An 8,275-nucleotide genomic window follows, 5' to 3' on the forward strand; every position below is an offset into this window, starting at 1 on the left:
GATTTTTACTGTTTCTTCTTGCCTATTCTTTGAGGATGGGGGCCTTGTTAGGTCCTGGCTATTCCAATGCTCAGGAGGGGCTCCTCCCTGTCTCAACTGGCTGGTCCTTTAGTTCTTTCCAATATCTTTCCAACCTGTGTTTTGGACTGTGTACTGCACTTTTTGCATTGTTTCTGGATCTTGTTTGGTTATCTTGGATTTGTTTGTTTGTTTGCTTCTTAATAAAAATGTTTTAAACAAAAAAATCCCCAACTATTTATTACCTGCCTAAAATCCTAGGTAGTTTACAAAAAGTGACATTCATAATCATGTAAACAAACACACATAAAAACACTTCCAAAACCCCAAATCACCTGTAACCTCCCACATTCTAATATAAATAATATCACATTCATAGATCTTCTTCATAAATACATATTAGATACTATCAGTGGCGCAACGAGGGTAGGACGCGCCCGGCATTAGCGTCCACCTTCTGTGTCCTCTTCTCCCCCGTTCCTTCGCGTCCCTCACTCCACACTCATGCTCTCCCTTCCCCCCACGTACCTCATTAAATCTTCACCAGTGTGAATGGCTTCTTCAGCATGCCACTCTCGCTAGCGTTGGGTTTCTCTCTGATGTCACATCCTGGTCCCATGACTCAGAAGTGATTCAGAAGGGAACCAGTCTGGTGCGAGCAACAGGCAGGAGAAGTTGCTCATGCTGGTGAAAATCTTCAGAAGTACGGGGTTGAAGGAGGGATAGTGAGAGCGTGGCGGAGCAGAACAGTGGGGCACCCTAGGGGGCACTGCAGTGAAATTTACATAAAAAGGTCCAGGTACAGTTGATTACAGTTATAATTTGGAATTTAAACAGCACAGTCCTGGTGGGAGTTTTTGAACCAATGATGATATTTATTACCCCAGAAAAAAACACCAATGTATTGCTGGGTGTTTGAGGTTCATTCCCCACACCAAAGTGATAGTGTGATTGGTTTCACTTAACTTGACTCAGATTTGTGTATGGCAGTACTCAAAGAGCCCATTTATGTGGGCATGTGAGGGATTAAGGGGCTTTCCCTCTCTAAGGCTTCAGTTATACCACTGGGCAGCAGGAGGTGCTAGACAAATGTGGGGGAACTACTACATCTCCCAGAATACATTGGGCTTTGCATCTTAGAACTGAGATCCATTAGGAAGTAATACAATCCTGCTGAATCACAGGAGCTGGTCTCAGGCAAGGAAAAGTATAAATGCCCCAGAATGCCAAGAAGGTCCCAGGGGTAGAGAGGTCCCAGAGAAAAAGAGACTTCCAGTTTCCTTAGCTGTGGGCTGAAGCAGAGTCATGGGAAGCAGACTAAAGCAGAGTGAAACAGAGCAAGTGGTTTGACATGGCTGAGGCAAGCCATTGATATATTAAAGTATGGACTCTTATTCCAGCTCTGGCTATAGCTATAACCTCTGCTGAGTGGACTAGTGTGAGGCAAAAGTGAACCTGTGAGATAAAAGGAGAGTGAAAAATAAAACACTTCTTTTGTTCATCTGAAAAGGATGTCTTGGCAGTGTGTGTATAGACCTCTCTTTCCAATCCTACCTAGTCTGTCACAGAGTAAAACAGTGTCATAAGAACATAAGAATAACCTTTCTGGGTCAGACCAATGGTCTATCAAGCCCAGTAGCCTGTTCTCACAGTGGCCAATCCAGGTCCCTAGTACCTGGCCAAAACCCAAGGAGTAGCAATATTCCATGCTACCGATCCAGGGAAAGCAGTATCTCACCAGCAGAAATGGTTTGGAATAGTACCCATAGGCACCAACATTTCAAAATGATTGATGTTGCCAAAAATAATACAAATTACACCTCCCTAGACACAGTAAAGGAGTTTGTTCAATATTAGAGGTGCCAAGCGCCCAGTGGTACCCACAGAATTTGCTCCTATATCAGGACCCTCAGCATTCAGTGCCATAGAAGGGGGTGGGGGCGGTCCGTCCCAGGTGCTGTTTTGGTGGAGGTGCCGGCATCCATCCTCCTTTCCGCCCCCGCTCCTTGCCACTCCTCTCCCTGCTGCTCATGCACCTTCACTTCCCCCCTAACGTACCTCTAGCTCTTCGCTGACGCAAGCAGCAACTCCAACCAGTTTCTGTCGCCAGCAACGGCTCACCCTCTGATGTCACTTCCGGGTCCCGCACCTAGGAAATGATGTCAGAGGGAAAACTGACGCGGGCAGCAAGTCGGTGATGCTGCTTGCACTGGGAAAGTTAAGAAGGTGCAGGGGAAGGGAAGGGGCATACGCGCCTGGCAGGAGGGGGGAAAAAAAGATGGGGGTGGGGGCGCCACCGCCCCAGGTGCCTCTCACCGTCGCTACGCCGCTGTCAGCACTGTAAATGCATGTAGATGCCACACACAAAACTCGTCAGAAAAGATTGGATAGACTACATGGATTATACAGGTCTTTTATCTGCTATCATTTACCATGTTAGATGTCACCTGCAACTCTTATTCACTTTGACTTTTAGGGGGGTTTTTTTGGGGGGGGGGTTTATTCTTACAATGACCATGGGCTATCAGTTTTCAGAAGAAATGTAAAAGATTCACAGTCTTAGGCATGTCATACGAACATCACCTGTTCTCTGAATGCATTTATCAGTGCTTTCTCACTCCATTGGTAAACACGTAAATGATACCCAATGCCTCACCGCTTTTATGACTCTCATTGCTGTTCTCTCATCTCCCTTCCTTACAGGAGAGCTCGTGTCCTTTCAACCAATGCCAGAAAGTTGTGAAATATAACACTCAGAGACTGGGTATTGTTAATGAAAAGAAATTTCAGTTTGAGCTACATTCCCTAAGATTTGAGTAATGATAATTGTTATTGTTCACAGTCCATAAAATGATGCCAGTACATTTTTTGGAGTCCACTATGGTATGTTTTACAGCAGCATTTAGCAACAGGTTAAAGTCAACTGTGTCTACACTGGTATTGTCAATTCAAGGTGGCCATTAGGAACTTAAATTTGATACAGGAATTTATTAGTAAATACTGTAGGCAAGTGCCTACAGCCTGGCTGCCCTGAGTAGGCCTGCTCTTACCATGGGAAGCCAAGTAGGGTCAGGCCTGGCCAGTACCTGGATGAGTACCTGGGAATACCAGGTGACATAGGCCAAGGGGCCCCATCTTGGGCAACAGCAACATAGTGGAGCCACACACTGCATGGGAGAAGGCAATGGCAAACCACTCCTGTATCCTGCTGTGAAACATCACAGGGTGGGCTCCTCACTGTGTTTGCTACCATGAGTCAGTGGTATGATTCATTCATCTAGGGTTACCAGATTTTCCAAAGAGAAAATCCAGATCCATGGGCCTACCCCATTCTAGTCAGGCACACCTTGTTCTGCCCCCAGGCCCACCCACCCCACACAAGCAACATCAGACACACACAGGCACAAATGCTGCCCCAACATCACTCATTGCCAGAAGCTTTTCAAAACCCAGACAAAGAGCTAAGTTTTGAAAAGCCATCCGGAGCCCCGGACATGATCTCATAAGGAGATGTCCGGGGAAATCTGGACCTCTGGTAGCCCTACATCTATCCATTGTACATAAGCCATTGATATGCGTGAAGTGTACAGTATAACTGAAAGATTAAGAACAATGATACAGAGAGCAGATTATCCATGCAACAAGATCCTGCAAGACTGTGTTAAAAGATGGCAGGTGAGAATAGGCAGAAGAACACAGTGCAGTGAGCCCAGATAGGATAAGTAAAATAGCAGAGCCTCAAACTGCATAGCCAGTATTTTTACTGATTGCCTGTGTCAGCGGATCATATCATGATATAAAGGGACACTATTGAAGAATATCTATGTTCAAGGGGGGACTGTCTATTAAAAGCCGAAATGTAGAGCACTGTATACGCCTTTCAGCGCTATAGAAGTGATAAGGAGTAGTAGTACAGTAGTATCTTTGGACAACTTCACATTTTTTCATTTAAGGAAGCTATCATAAATACAGCCCTTGATGTAGAGAATGACACGGGGGACAAATTTGTTCCCGTCCTCACAGGAACTCAATTTCTCCATCCCGTCCTCATGCGTTTGGTTACTGTCCCTATCTGTGCTCCATTCCTGTAAGCTGTGCCTTAACCGCACAAGCCTCGAATGCTTATGATTTGAAAGTGTTTGAGGCATGTGCAGATGAGGATAGAGCTTGCGGGGATGGGTCAGGGACAGGAAAAGAACGCGCAGGGACGGGACGGGGAAAAGAGTTCCCACGGGAACGGGGAAAAATTTGTCCCCATTTCATTCTCTACCTTGACGCAGACAATCAGCTGAAACCAGTGGCATAGTAAGGGGGGGGGGGCACCATCGTGATGGGGACACCGGAACCCCTCTTCCTTTCTTCCTCCCCGCCTCTTCCCACTCCACTCCACCCCCCGCCATGCATGCGGCCCCGCACAGCACAGCTGTTTCAAAAGATAAGTTGCTGTAGCTGTATTTGTAAGCCTGTTGAAAAAGTGTTTGCTGGGTTGTGTACCTTTACCACAATTTAATGGACTTTAACATTTACATCACTTCATTCAAAATTTAACAAGCGTTTATCAACGCTGTTTAAGGAGGTTTTTTTTTAAATAAGCCAGTGAGGTACTTACCCTTCCCAGTCTTTCAGCAAGATTTCATCTGTCTGAAGATGGGGTTCTGAGGCTTTTTTCCTCCTTATATTAAATTCAGTGGTGCAGTATTTCATGAAATGATTAAAAGAAAAATCTTTTAGAGTTGAGTTGGTGTATATTTTTTTGCCCCAGGTACCATAGTTAGGTTGTGAGTCCACTGGGACAGATAGGGAGAAATACCTAGAGTACCTGAACCAGTATACAAGGAATGCAAATTAAATATAATATGGGCCCCTCTCTGGAATAATGAAACTCTATAGTAAGAGATGGATGGTTAAGAATGAACCCATTTGAAGTTGTCTTCTTTAAGCACATGATTCAGTGGCCATTCCAGAGAAGCTGTTGGTCATATTGTTCAATAAGTTGTTTTAATATTAAATAAAGAAATACTGGCAATATCCATAATGGTCAAAATGAATTAGTGCAGTAGTCTCAAACCCGCGGCCCGGGAGCCACATGTGGCCCACCAGGTACTATTTTGAGGCCCTCGGTATGTTACCATTGTTCTGAAACGTTGCCTACCTCACTGATGTAACCTCACGCAAGTGCTTTCCTGCATCTTTCTGCATATTGCACTGTTTTCAGCTTTAAGCTGTACCTGCAGCTTACAACTGAAATTATCAGAACCAATTAAGGAAAGATTTATAAACTATAACGAGTTTTACCTCATGCAAAGTTGACATATCTTTAATAAGACATGTGGAGGGGCATAATAAAAAGAAACGTCTAAGTCCATTGTGGGACTAAGTCGCAAATCGCCCAAAGTTGGACATGGGAAAGGGTCCATTTTCGAAAAATACGTCCAACATATTATTTTTTTCTGAAAATTGTCTAACTGTACGTCCAGCCATCTGATCATCCAGGCCGTTAAGTCATCCATCTTTATACCCCATTTTCATCCAAAAATTTTCCAAGTCATAAACGCCTAGAAAAAGACCTTTTGGACATGGGCGGGGTCAGCAAAGTGATGGACTGGATACCCAAACATTGCACCAGAGTAGTGGGGTACCTTACAGGGCACTGCTGTGAACTTCACAAAAAGGGTCCCACATACACATCTCACCACAACAAACTTATTGGTCATAGTGAGCCCCTCCCCCAGAACTGACTAGACTCACATGTCTACCAACCCAATAGCCCTTATTGCTGCAGGTGCCACTTATATGGCAGTACAAAAGGGTTTTGGGGGGTGCACATGTTTCTCCATGAATGCAGTGATTAGAGTGTCTTATGGGTCTGGGTCCTCCTCTCCATGGTTCACTAACCCACTCCTAAGACCACTTAAGATACCTCTGTGCAGCTCTACTAGGCTTTCCTATGCCAGGCTGCCAGGTGCTGATGTTCTGGAGGCAGATATGTAAAGTTGTTGTTATGATTTTTTTTGAGGGTGGGGGGTCAGTGATCACTGAGGCAGAGTGTTGGGGTCTGTACTTTGTGTCTGCAGTGCTTATCTGGTCACTTTGGATACCTTCTGTAGACTTAGACCTGGTTTTAGATGGCCTAACGTCCAAGTTCCATCTAGGCAGTGTTGTAAAACTTTTGGTTATACATGCAGTACGACTAAGTCTAGGATGGCCCACATCCTGCCCAAATCCCGCCCTCAACACTCCTCCTGAAATGCCCCTTGTAGCTCTGGGTGTACTGCAGCACTGTGAAGGCCTAAGTCATTTTTAGATACGTCTAAAACCCAGTTCGATTATCGGCACTTGGACGACTTGTGTTACTGATTAGAGAATGACACGGGGAAAAAATCTATCCCCGTCACCGGACCACCGTCCCCTTCACCGCCCCGTCCCTGCCATCCCCTTCACTGCCCCATCCCCGAACCCGCCGTCCCTTTCACCGCCCCATCCCCACTGTCCTCTTCACCGCCCCATCCCCGCAACATCCTCCTTTCCCTCTCGTCACCTCGCCACCCTTCAGCGGCCTGAGAATCTCCCTCCTTCCCCCTTACCTTCACGGCATAAAGAAACTATCTCCCTCCCTCCCCCTTACCTTCACGGCGCTTTAGAAAAGAAACTGATGCTGGCAAAGCCTGCCTGTGCCGTCCTGCAGTTGCGTGTGTGTGGGCGGAAGCTTCTCCTCTGTCAATTGTCATTTTATAAACACAAATAAAACAGAGCAAGGTTCAACAAAACCCATCTCCCCTCCCTTTCACAAATATCCCCTCCACTATTGTGAAAACTGAACAAACCAAATTACTACAGAATGCTACATAGAAAAATCAAGCTAACAGAATACTTTAGTCAAACATGGCAAGAATAATGTTAGGGGAATGCAACTAGGGCAACTACCCTGGTCAAAGAGAGAGCCCTAAGCTAGCTAGAAGCTAAAGAAGCCTGGACTTTGCAGTCCCCAGTTATGTCTAATACCAGCTCTAGCAGGATACATATTTCAAATCTGAAATATTCTAATCACAAAATATAAAATAAATGTATATTTTTTTCTTTTTGTTGTCTGGTAATTTTATTCTTCAAATCACATTGGTCTCAGGCTTTGGTTATAGGTTCCTTCTGTCTTCATCGTGGCATGGCTGGCTCCTGAAGGTAAAATAGGCGCAAGAGGAGCTGGGGAGAATATACCGAGTCTGACACGGTTGCAGTTTTTTATACCACAGGTGTAAGATTTTCACCGCTCCCACGGGGTGGTAAAAGGTCTTGTCCCCATTCCCACGGGGCAGTGAAAGGTCTTGTCCCCATTCCTGCGGTAAACCAGTTGCAAATGTCTCCATTCCTGTGGATTTACTGTGGTGACCCGTGGTTTACCGCAGTAAATGGTCCCCGTGTCATTCTCTATTACTGATCCTCCAAGTGCCGATTTAGGCCAGTTTTTAGACGTATTTCTGTTTCGATTATGAGCCACTAACTATTTTTTTCTGCGGCCCTCCACGTACCTATAAATCCAAAATTTGGCCCACAAAGGGTTTGAGTTTGAGACCGCTGAATTAGTGTAGAATCATGCAGCTTTGTACTGCTATTTGGATTGAAGATTTGTGGTCGTGGTTACATATATTATCAACTTTATGAAAAGTATATTATAATGTCTTGACCATACAACTCAGTAAAAAAGGAATGATGAGGCACAGAGGGCTGTAACCTGAAAGAAGTGGCAGGTTTGATTCTAGTCACCATAGTGAGCAGACTTGATGGACTATACAGATCTTTTATCTGTCATTATTTTCTAAGTTACTATGATGAAAAAACAAATTAAGAAAAACAGTGAATAGAAGTGGTCAAACCAAATACAGGATTCTAGGATACATCAAAAGAACTCCCAACATCCCGAGGTAAGATCTAATTGCAATCACCTGCAAGTCATTAGTTCCTCCACATCTGGAACTCTCGTACACATTATTTTAATCGCCACAGAAAGAATGGACAAAACAGTTGAGAAGCAGGGCCATCAATAAATATAGATACAGATACAGATATAAAAAACATGGTATGGGCAGAGCTTGAAAGTATGTTATTATGATTTTATGTTTAACTTAACTTTGCTATACAAATTGCAATTTGGTTTTTTTTGTAGTTTGTCTTTTAGTTTACATTTTTAACTATGGGCTCCTTTTACAAAGCCATGGTAGAGTTTTCTATCATGGGCCAGTGAGGTAAATGCTCCAACGCTCAT

The sequence above is a fragment of the Geotrypetes seraphini genome, chromosome 8 (assembly GCF_902459505.1).
Source record: "Geotrypetes seraphini chromosome 8, aGeoSer1.1, whole genome shotgun sequence".
In the NCBI taxonomy this organism is placed as follows: domain Eukaryota; kingdom Metazoa; phylum Chordata; class Amphibia; order Gymnophiona; family Dermophiidae; genus Geotrypetes; species Geotrypetes seraphini.